This window comes from Haliotis rubra, unplaced genomic scaffold, assembly GCF_003918875.1.
Source record: "Haliotis rubra isolate DU_JTF1 unplaced genomic scaffold, ASM391887v1 Scf339, whole genome shotgun sequence".
NCBI lineage: Eukaryota > Metazoa > Mollusca > Gastropoda > Lepetellida > Haliotidae > Haliotis > Haliotis rubra.
The window spans coordinates 718,699-731,144 of record NW_025767012.1 but is presented as its reverse complement, the minus strand read 5'-3'; the positions used below and the strand labels follow the sequence as shown (position 1 = coordinate 731,144).

At 38.8% G+C, this 12,446-nt stretch overlaps 1 long non-coding RNA gene across 1 annotated transcript in view; it reads right to left on the bottom strand.

The window, feature by feature from the left end:
* Window positions 1-295: 295 nt before the first annotated feature.
* The window catches only part of LOC124284546, a 31,015-nt gene continuing 18,864 nt past the window's right edge, over window positions 296-12,446 (bottom strand). Inside the window, exon 2 of the long non-coding RNA XR_006900580.1 lies at window positions 296-1,622. This is a non-coding gene — a long non-coding RNA (uncharacterized LOC124284546). The remainder of the gene's footprint in view (window positions 1,623-12,446) is intronic.

The window sequence follows — 12,446 nt, the reverse complement described above, 5'->3', positions numbered from 1 at the left end:
ATGGATCACTGAAAATCAGTGATGACGTCATGAGTTCAGGGGAAGGGTACGAATATTCTACCCAATTCCGTAAAAATTACTTCACTTTAAATGATAAAATCGAGATGTTTACGAATTCGTTCCGACATGTAATGTGATTATATCGCGTAATATATAATACGATTAGGTTCCTCTTCCAATTTGTACTTCGTACTTGGAAGAGCAATACTTGAAACACAAGTGTTTACGTACTTCATCCTGGAAGTATGTAAGTCCTTCCTAATACTGATACAAAATCACGAAGACTATCACAAGAAACAATTTCAATTTTATCCTACGTCTATCTTCACCGGTTTTCCAACCATGCGGCAAGTCGCCTGCGTTTTACCTCTTCAAAAATTAATATCTAAAAGTGGTGTACTTAATACATCTCATAAAACAGTTAGAAACCGCTTCATGTGAAGATTATTTCAAGTCAGTGTTTAATGACGGTATTAAATCACTCTTATCACAACATTCGTAAATAAAGCCCTTCTTTCCCCCTCACTGCCGCCCGCGAAAAGGCTTATGTTATCATGCAATGGGAATTTGTCCGTGCGTTATTTCACCAAGTTTTTAAGCGCCACCACTTCATGTTGAGGGGCGCTCACTATATGACACTCTCGGAGCTGTGGCAATCTTCAAGAATATTTACTGTTTCATTCACAGAATCCTTGTGTTATCCCGCTGATTGTTAACGCTTTCACTGTGGAGACACTTGCGCGTGCAGCGTGCTCTGTCTACATATGGATGAATCTAACCCCCAGTTTACGCAATGATGATGTCCTCAAAAACATAACGGTAACGTCCGTCAGGGCGTGAGGTTGCTGCAATGTCCGGGGCTGCCTCTTCATGTGACCGTCACTGCCGAGGGAGGAGGAGGGTACTGATGTAGGGACTATAATGGTGACACATCCCTATGGAGACGTGGAGACCAAGTAAGTCATACGATGTTCGATGATTAATCGAAAGATATTTGTGTTGCCTAATAATGTCTGCATAGCGGATTCTGTCATCTGTTCTGGAAGACATGCGATCGAGCACCGGGTGTTCTACGGTGTTACACGAACAGCGATGCCGCAGAAGCCTGCCCATACCCAATCTCCTTGTGGCCACACTATTCACATTTAAGCATTTTCGCGGGAAAAGGTGTACCAGGGGTTTGTCCCGTCTTTCAATCTTTACTTAAATAAACATTAACAAGCAGGAAGTTTCCTCAACATCACAACCGACATTCGATCAAAAGTACAACGTGCTAAAATGATTTGTTCACACATATTTTGAGTTTAGGGAAAGACCGCTGTCAGATATAAGTAAAGAAATGACAGCTGTTGAGGTATCCGTAAACCAACTCTTGTCACCGTCCTTTGTTGTCATTGTAGTAATAGTATTTGTCCAAATATTCACCCCCTGTCGCGAGTGAGTATATCATGCCGCACACTCACTCTGGGAGACCTGACTTGAAACTGAAGTGGTTAATATTACGGATTTATTCCTATTTCTAATTAAAGCTTAATTTAATTAGCTTCCTCTTGTGGCCATCTCCAAGACTGATAAAAGGTCCTTGAGGTATCTTCCTTGTATTTCCCTTCACTGACGGGAATCTGAAATCATTAGAAAGATATCAATTTAAATGGAAATGTAATTCTATTTTTGGCATAACATATACAATTTATTTATACTTCCAGCTGAATAACACAAGGACGTTCAAATTATCGAACTTTATGTAACTGTTATCTAACTAATTTACGAAATTACTCTTGATCAATTGAATCAGTGCTTGATAATTTCGTTTTACAAAGTGTATGTATTCGACAAAGTATTTGACCAGTAAAACTTGAAAGATGATCGGCACTCCATATGTCCATGTCAAAGTGCAGAGGCCAGCAGTCGTCTCCTGTTGTAGTCCATGGTGGAAGCGTGGAAACAGATTTGATTAATCAATTACCTTTTATCTGCGACGGAAAATCTAACCTAACCTTGCCGGCGGAACAATGCAAATGATAAGAATATAGGTTGCCCTAACAAATATTCGGAAAAATGACTGCAGACTTATTTTCGTGACCAAGTCATTGGCAAAAATCTTTTCAATTTCCTACATCGTTTAGTTTATGCTCCGAAGAAGAATAGAAAAACCAGAAATCAAATCAAAAGTATCAAAATTCTCCTCAATTACGAGCGAAGTGGCAACTCCAAACTGACGAGATTGGGTCCAAACACGCCTGAGTAGTTGTATAGAACGCCCTCTGGCTGCTTCCCCCGTCTAAACAACATGGCGACACGAACCTGCCTCCTGATCAGTCTGTCGCGGAGGAGAATAAATACCCAGCGGCCTGTCTTATATAGACCATCTAAGGCTGGTGAAAAGCTGGACCATCGGGTCTGTCTGAAATATGGACCATCTGAGAGACAAGGAAGGTGGTATCAAGAGTGTGGCTTGTACACATCACCATGAGAAGTAAGGTGGTGCCATAGGTTTTTCTTGTACGGTGCACTTGAGGAGGTAAGATGGTACCATTTGTCTTGTAAAGATCATCAGATGAAGTAAATGGTACCGTCTGTCATTCTTGTACAGAACATTCTAGGAAGTAAGATGGTACCTGGTGGTAATCTGGGTCTGTGTCTCGCGGATCATCAAAAGTAAGATGGTACCAAGGGTCTGTTTTGTATAGTTCAATAAGGTGGTAATCTGGGTCTGGATCTCGCGGATCATCAAAAGTAAGATGGTACCAAGGGTCTGTTTTGTATAGTTCAATAAGGTGGTAATCTATATCTGTGTCTCGTGGATCATCAGAAGTAAGATGGTACCAAGTGTCTGTTTTGTATAGTTCAATAAGGTGGTAATCTGGGTCTGTGTCTCACGGATCATCTGAAGTAAGATGGTACCAAGGGTCTGTTTTGTATAGTTCAATAAGGTGGTAATCTGGGTCTGTGTCTCACGGATCATCAGAAGTAAGATGGTACCAAGGGTCTGTTTTGTATAGTTCAATAAGGTGGTAATCTGGGTCTGTGTCTCACGGATCATCAGAAGTAAGATGGTACCAAGTGTCTGTTTTGTATAGTTCAATAAGGTGGTAATCTGTATCTGTGTCTCGCGGATCATCAAAAGTAAGATGGTACCAAGGGTCTGTTTTGTATAGTTCAATAAGGTGGTAATCTGGGTCTGGGTCTCGCGGATCATCAGAAGTAAGATGGTACCAAGGGTCTGTTTTGTATAGTTCAAAAAGGTGGTAATCTATATCTGTGTCTCGCGAATCATCAGAAGTAAGATGGTACCAAGTGTCTGTTTTGTATAGTTCAATAAGGTGGTAATCTGGGTCTGTGTCTCACGGATCATCAGAAGTAAGATGGTACCAAGGGTCTGTTTTGTATAGTTCAATAAGGTGGTAATCTTGGTCTGGGTCTCGCGGATCATCAAAAGTAAGATGGTACCAAGGGTCTGTTTTGTATAGTTCAATAAGGTGGTAATCTATATCTGTGTCTCGCGGATCATCAGAAGTAAGATGGTACCAAGTGTCTGTTTTGTATAGTTCAATAAGGTGGTAATCTGGGTCTGTGTCTCACGGATCATCAGAAGTAAGATGGTACCAAGGGTCTGTTTTGTATAGTTCAATAAGGTGGTAATCTGGGTCTGTGTCTCACGGATCATCAGAAGTAAGATGGTACCAAGGGTCTGTTTTGTATAGTTCAATAAGGTGGTAATCTGGGTCTGTGTCTCACGGATCATCAGAAGTAAGATGGTACCAAGTGTCTGTTTTGTATAGTTCAATAAGGTGGTAATCTGTATCTGTGTCTCGCGGATCATCAAAAGTAAGATGGTACCAAGGGTCTGTTTTGTATAGTTCAATAAGGTGGTAATCTGGGTCTGTGTCTCACGGATCATCAGAAGTAAGATGGTACCAAGGGTCTGTTTTGTATAGTTCAAAAAGGTGGTAATCTATATCTGTGTCTCGCGAATCATCAGAAGTAAGATGGTACCAAGTGTCTGTTTTGTATAGTTCAATAAGGTGGTAATCTGGGTCTGTGTCTCACGGATCATCAGAAGTAAGATGGTACCAAGGGTCTGTTTTGTATAGTTCAATAAGGTGGTAATCTGGGTCTGTGTCTCGCGGATCATCAGAAGTAAGATGGTACCAAGAATACGTTGAATATGTCTTGTATCATCCGTGCAGGAAAGGTGATACGTTGAATATGTCTTGTAAATAATATCATCAGTGCAGGAAAGGTGGTACGTTGATTATGTCTCGTAAATAATATCATCAGTGCAGGAAAGGTGGTACGTTGAATATGTCTCGTAAATAATATCATCAGTTCAGGAAAGGTGGTACGTTGAATATGTCTTGTATATATCATCAGTGCAGGAAAGGTGGTACGTTGAATATGTCTCGTAAATAATATCATCAGTTCAGGAAAGGTGGTACGTTGAATATGTCTTGTATATATCATCAGTGCAGGAAAGGTGGTACGTTGAATATGTCTCGTATATATCATCAGTTCAGGAAAGGTGGTACGTTGAATATGTCTTGTAAATAATATCATCAGTTCTTGAAAGGTGGTACGTTGAATATGTCTTGTATATATCATCAGTTCAGGAAAGGTGGTACGTTGAATATGTCTTGTATATATCATCAGTTCAGGAAAGGTGGTACGTTGAATATGTGAATATGTCTCGTATATATCATCGGTGCAGGAAAGGTGGTACGTTGAATATGTCTTGTATATATCATCAGTGCAGGAAAGGTGGTACGTTGAATTTGTCTTGTATATATCATCAGTGCAGGAAAGGTGGTACGTTGAATATGTCTTGTATATATCATCAGTTCAGGAAAGGTGGTACGTTGAATATGTCTTGTATATATCATCAGTGCAGGAAAGGTGGTACGTTGAATATGTCTTGTATATATCATCAGTTCAGGAAAGGTGGTACGTTGAATATGTCTTGTAAATAATATCATCAGTTCTTGAAAGGTGGTACGTTGAATATGTCTCGTATATATCATCAGTTCAGGAAAGGTGGTACGTTGAATATGTCTTGTATATATCATCAGTTCAGGAAAGGTGGTACGTTGAATATGTCTTGTATATATCATCAGTTCAGGAAAGGTGGTACGTTGAATATGTCTTGTATATATCATCAGTTCAGGAAAGTACGTTGGTATGTCTGTATATATATCAGTGCAGGAAAGGTGGTACGTTGAATATATATCATCAGTTCAGGAAAGGTGGTACGTTGAATATGTCTTGTATATATCATCAGTTCAGGAAAGGTGGTACGTTGAATATGTCTTGTATATATCATCAGTTCAGGAAAGGTGGTACGTTGAATATGTCTTGTATATATCATCAGTGCAGGAAAGGTGGTACGTTGAATATGTCTCGTATATATCATCAGTTCAGGAAAGGTGGTACGTTGAATATGTCTTGTATATATCATCAGTTCAGGGAAGGTGGTACGTTGAATATGTCTCGTATATATCGACAGTGCAGGAAAGGTGGTACGTTGAATATGTCTCGTAAATATATCATCAGTGCAAGGAAAGGTGGTACGTTGAATATGTCTTGTATATATCATCAGTGCAGGAAAGTCGCATATCTTATATAAATAATCGTATGTGTCATCACTGGCAAAGGCGGTGCCATGGGTATGTCTTGTATATGATATCACCGCTGTGATGTGAAAGGTGGCACTATATATGGATATATCTTGTGTATATCTCCACTGCAATTATCGGTGGTATCATGTATGTGTTTAACTCAAATTAATAGCCGAGGAAAGGTATATCACGGGCCTATCTTGCATAGATCTTAAGATCCTTAACACATATTTTTCTTTTTATTCAAATAAGACTTCAGCTTGTCCTGTGGGCTGTCCAACAGCCGATACTGGCGAGAAAGGATTTGTGAAGGGAAGCAACGTGAGGTTCACTCAAGAATGAAACGTATAGCATGGCGCTCTCTTCCAGTTGATGACACCTAACGTGCTTCAGGACGGGGAGAAGAAAGAACTAATGGACAGAAAATGATTGAAGAAGAGCTTGGAAGCCACAGAGCATAAGTACCGAGAAGAGTTTGGGTTAAGGATTAGGTTGGCTGTAAGTACCAGGGCGTGGCTTGTGGAGAGTTTGTGGGTGAAGGTAAAAGATAGGTGTGTGTCTGTGGTCATGTCGGTGCCTCGCTGACTGTCTGGGACGAGACTGGTGCAGGATCTGTTTGATCTAGCCAGTAGTAAACAGACGTGTGTACGAGCCTGGTTGCCGGTATCAACACGAGGGAAGTGGAACTTTATCTGTAATTATTACTACCCCGTCCTGATTATCTTTAAATGAAACCTAAACAATTTAAATACATGTCTTCTTTCTTAACAGGAATTCGTGTGCAGGGAAAGTACACCAATCCTCTTTTCTATTTGACTTCGGGTGAAACATGCATAATTGATAATAACTCGTATATTCTAAGCTGATTCCGAACCTCGTCACTCACACAAAACATACCATATGCTGTGTGCTGAGCAGCCCCATCATCACCGACAACAATCTCTTCACTCAATCACTGTATGCCAAATCTACTACACTCTCTCGCCCTCACATATACACCTTGTTACCCTTACATATAAACCCATGTTACCCTTACATATAAACCCATGTTACACATACATATACACCAATGTTTCCCTTACATATAAACCCATGTTACCCTAACATATAAACCCATGTTACCCTTAGATATAAACCCATGTTACCCTAACATATAAACCCATGTTACCCTTAGATATAAACCCATGTTTCCCTCACATATAAACCCATGTTACCCTAACATATAAACCCATGTTTCCCTTACATATAAACCCATGTTACCCTTACATATGAACCTATGTTTCCCTTACATATAAACCCATGTTACCCTTGCATATAAACCCATGTCACCCTTGCACGTCTCCTCACATTCCCCTACATATCCATGGTTTCCCCCACATTCTCCTACATATATATATCCATGTTTTCCCCACATTCTCCTACATATATATCCATATTTTCCCCACATTCTCCTACATATATATTCATGTTTCCCCACATTCTCCTACATATATATATCCATGTTTTCCCCACATTCTCCTACATATATATCCATGTTTTCCCCACACTCTCCTACATATATATCCATGTTTCCCCCACATTCTCCTACATATATATCCATGTTTTCCCCACATTCTCCTACATGTATATCTATGTTTTCCCCACATTCTCCTACATATATATCCATGTTTTCCCACACATTCTCCTACATATATATATATCCATGTATTTTCCACGTATTCTCTTACATGTATATCCATGTTTTCCCCCGCATTCTCCTACATGTATATCCATGTTCTCAACATTCTCCTACATGTATATCCATGGTTTCCCCAGATTCTCCTACATATATATCCATGTTTCCCCCACATTCTCCTACATATATATCCATGCTTTCAGATTCTCTCCTACATATATATCCATGTTTTCCCACATTCTCCTACATATATATCCATGTTTTCCCCACATTCTCTCATATATTCTCCCATATATATCCGCGTTCTTCCTCCACATTCTCATATATCCACATTCCTACATAGATATCCATGTTTTTCCCCACATTCTCCTACATGTATATCCATGTCCTTCATTTTCCCCAGATTCTCCTACATAGATATCCATGTTTTCCCCGCATTCTCCTACTTGTATATCCATGTTTTCCCCGCTTTCTCCTACATGTATATCCATGTTCTGAACATTCTCCTTCATATATATCCACGTTCTTCTCCACATTCTCCTACATATATCCATGTTTTCCCCACATTTCCCCATAGATATCCATGTTTTCCCCACATTCTCCTACATAGATATCCATGTTTTCCCCGCATTCTCCTACATGTATATCCATGTTCTGAACATTCTCCTTCATATATATCCACGTTCTTCTCCACATTCTCCTACATATCCATATCCACGTTCTTCTCCACATTCTCCTACATATATCCATGTTTTCCCCACATTCTCCTACATAGATATCCATGTTTTCCCCACATTCTCCTACATGTATATCCATGTTCTGAACATTCTCCTTCATATATCCCACATTCTCCTTCATATATATCCACGTTCTTCTCCACATTCTTCATATATATCCAACATATATATATCCACGTTCTTCTCCACATTCTCCTACATAGATATCCATGTTTTCCCCACATTCCCCTACATGTATATCCATGTTTTCCCCGCATTCTCCTACATAGATATCCATGTTTTCCCCAGATTCTCCTACATGTATATCCATGTTCTGAACATTCTCCTTCATATATATCCACGTTCTTCTCCACATTCTCCTACATGTATATCCATGTTTTTCCCCACATTCTCCTCCATGTATATCCATGTTCTCAACGTTCTCCTACATATATATCCATGTTTTCCCAAAATTCTCCTACATATATATCCATGTTTCCCATGCCTTCTCTAGCACATATATCCATGCTTCCCCCGCATGTGAAGCACTTTACTCTATTTTCTTTGAGTGGCATTTTAGAAGTTGGGAAGTACAATATTGAACAAACTTTATGGATAACAGCTTCTTTTATTTCGTGAGTGCGACGTTTCGATGCAGATTCTTGCACCTTGTTGCCATCACATATCATGTTACCCCTTCATATACGTTTATGTTCCCCTTTCATATACGTCTATGTTCCCCTTTCATATACGTCTATGTTCCCCTTTCATATACGTCTATGTTCCCCTTTCATATACGTTTTGGTTCCCCTTGCATACATGTCCCTACACAGGTAGCTATGTCACCCTTGCATAATTGAATATGTGAAGGGCAGCATAGGTTTACATGCACGGGTAAAACAGTTTCACAAGTAAATTTAACAATCATTCATATAAAAGAGTAACTTAGTATATATAAGGGAAACATCGTGTACATAGACATATGACAATGATTTAGAAGCAAAGGCAAAACGTATCTATATTAAAGGGCCATGCATACATATACACCCTTACCCTTACACATGCCACTACGCATGTATCTACGCGCCACTTGCATATACATTCAGTTTACTCTCAGGTATAAATGTATGTCCATCGTACATATTAATATACCTTACATTTCTTCAGGTTCATGTTTCATATAATTCTATTTCCCCTCTCATATACGTCATTGTTGACATCACACAAATTATATTTCATAATTATCAATCATGAATTATACAGATACAAATTGTTGGTTTTCCCCTATTTAGATCATGTTCCCCCAGCACCAAATGAGTTGATCATTCATCTTCCATAGACTATCAAAGAGTTACTTCAACCTATGTTTTCCGAGTGTCCCTTGGACAAAGAAGTTTTCTTACAGCATACCTAATCATATTGTAGGCATCAGTTAAGAATGCTTGCTTTGGCTGGATTCGGTAAGAATACCACAGTTTGGCATATATATCAGACATAGAAACTAAGTTAGAGTTATATCCCCTTATCTATTATATCCTATAGCGTGGAAATAGAAATATCGGTTGGTATACTGCAAATATAATGGCAGCAATTCGAGCGGAGAACTATGAGAAGATATGCAAGATTGGGGCAATAACGGAACAGGACACAGCCAATCAGAACCATCTGCAAGCTAAAATAAATACCCCTCTGTTCACCTTACATTAAGTGTTATGTTCATCAGAAATATAAATCTATTCTAACCTTACATATGTATACTATGCAATTGCTTCTAGTAAACATTTGGAGTCTATCTGTTTTGCTTATCACTTGCAGTGTCGCCTTCTGGGATCTATGCACACAATTATTATATATACTTCAAGAAAACAGAAGTACACACTTGAAAACTGGATTTGGCCTAAGTACTGCAAAGTGTTACAGAGCCGAACACTACAAACTTAAAATCCGAGAAACAACCATGCTACCTGTGTCAGGTACGTCACCACACAATACCCTGTTCATGTGTGTCTATACTTAGCCACCATCAAAACACAGTTGTTTACTTTCATTTGCTATATGTTTGAATGATTCATGAGGTGTCCTTTAATTGGTTCTTATTGTCAGAAGTATTTTTAGCCCAAGAAATTGAGACTATTCTGAAATATTCTGAACAAGGAAGTCATGTTGCTATTTATCAGATCAACAATTTGTTTTGGTTTACAAAATGAATTATCTGTGTGTGTGTATTATAGATAAATAGATAGATAGATAGATAGATAGATAGATAGATAGATAGATAGATAGATAGATAGATAGATAGATAGATAGATAGATAGATAGATAGATAGATAGATAGATAGATAGATAGATAGATAGATAGATAGATAAACTGTATTATTCAACCGAAAAGTAAAGTATCGGTATCCAAACACCCGGGTACAGTTGTTTACAGTTGGTACAAAGGTACAGTTATTTACAGTTGGTACAAAGGTACAGTTGTTTACAGTTGGTACAAAGGTACAGTTGTTTACAGTTGGTACAAAGGTACAGTTGTTTACAGTTGGTACAAAGGTACAGTTGTTTGAAGCAATGGGACGCATCAATCGTCCTGTGTCACCTGAACAGGGGAGGTATCCTGTCAATTCGGGGTTGTCCTGCAGTAATGAAGATGAACGTGCTGGGCATATTGGTTTGCAAATCTATCTGACAATATTTGAAAACGTTAAACACCCCTGTTAACTCACTCAGCTATGAAAATTGCCCAGTATGAAAACAACGTTAAAACAGACAAATCCAAATGTTTAACACCAACGACAACTGCTAGTCATTCCTGCAGATGCTTAAAGATTATCTTCATGTTTTTTATCTACATTTTTGTTGACTGGCGGCAGACGTCGTAATTATATTTGTTTACACCGGGTCCTTCGCGAATTCTGATTGAAAATTACGGCGACTATAAGTGGGGTCGACCAAGTTCAGTGGTGAACAAGGATAGCTCATTTTCACGTCGATGTAGGCCTTATGACGCCAGATTGCGCGAAGCGTTTTACCTTGTCGGAATAAAGAGAAGATTTTTCTGATTTTGAAGCTGTTTTAAAGGTTTAACAGATGAACATTATGGAATTATGCTTCCGCTCCCTCAGTGTCAGTTTTGATCAGACACATTGTCAGTGTTAATTAAGCATGCATATATATGTTTCATTCATTACATATATACAATCATTCCTTTACTCAACATTGATTTCCATGTAGTAAATTTTCATTTACTCTGACAGGACAGCAGGGATGTTTTCTTGAAACAGTAATTCTGAAATAAAAGCATAAATCTATTTTGTTGATGTTATTCGAAGGAAGGTTGTTTATGAAGACGTTAAATATCATTCTTGTTGAACGAGGAAATGAATTACTCTGGGCTAATAAGGTTAATTTGAAGACGCTGCATGTACGTCTTGGAGTCCGTCACCGTGGTTACAGAACCTGTTTAAGATGGATACTTTGCTCGTCCATAAGAGTTGAATAATCCAGAGAACTGACTCCTGCTAAATGTCAAATAAACATGTATGTATAATCAAACACGGGTCTACAAATCTAGTATCTAAAGTGTGTTTCATATATGCGTACATATACAAAAACTGTTATTCGTTGTGAAATTATCTAAGTAAAATCGCCAGTTGACTGGTTCTCGGAAAATGCGCTGAACTAGTATGTGCACCTATCTATAAGACCCGGTTCGTTGTTCACGCCCAAGCTATGCGCATGTGCTTAGTAAGGGTATATCACGTGACTCTCGAGTATGACAATGATTAATTAGGACATACACAACTGTGTCGGTACCGAGTGTTATGAATGAACGACTCCGGTGTAAGGGTCCAATCTAAGTGGTCATTAGTGGTCGCTCAGAGACAAAGGGTCAAGTATTTCTGCTTAATACTGACTAGAGTTGCTGAATTGATGGCGTAGTTTGACAGATGCCGATCGTCAGCTCATCTGAAGTAAATATGTCATCACCGACTCTTCTTGAAATAAAGCAATGTTAATTCAATGGCTAAGTTTAATTAACAATGATCCTGTTTGTATTTTCGATCTTTGTGTTCGGAACCTGAAGCACTCGAGATTAGGGGAAGCGATCACAAATTGACTGTTATTAATTCTTTCGGTCCGTTATATGTGCAAATTGGTGGCGAATGTAGTTGAAGTAGCTTTGTATTGAAAAAGGTAATTCTTACGTCATTAGTTAAACACATCCGAGGAACGTTATTCCAAATTATGAAACGCATTCAGCTTGCGTAACGCTGTTACTGTCCCTGGCTATTGGATGAACCACGGTTTGATAGGTTTGGGTCAAACTACTCAGGAAGAGATCTAAATAATCCCCCCACCCCCTACAAGTTTCTGTTTAATTTGTATCCTACACAACAAAAACATAAATGGAGTACAATTGCCAAACGATATTTTCACCAACTA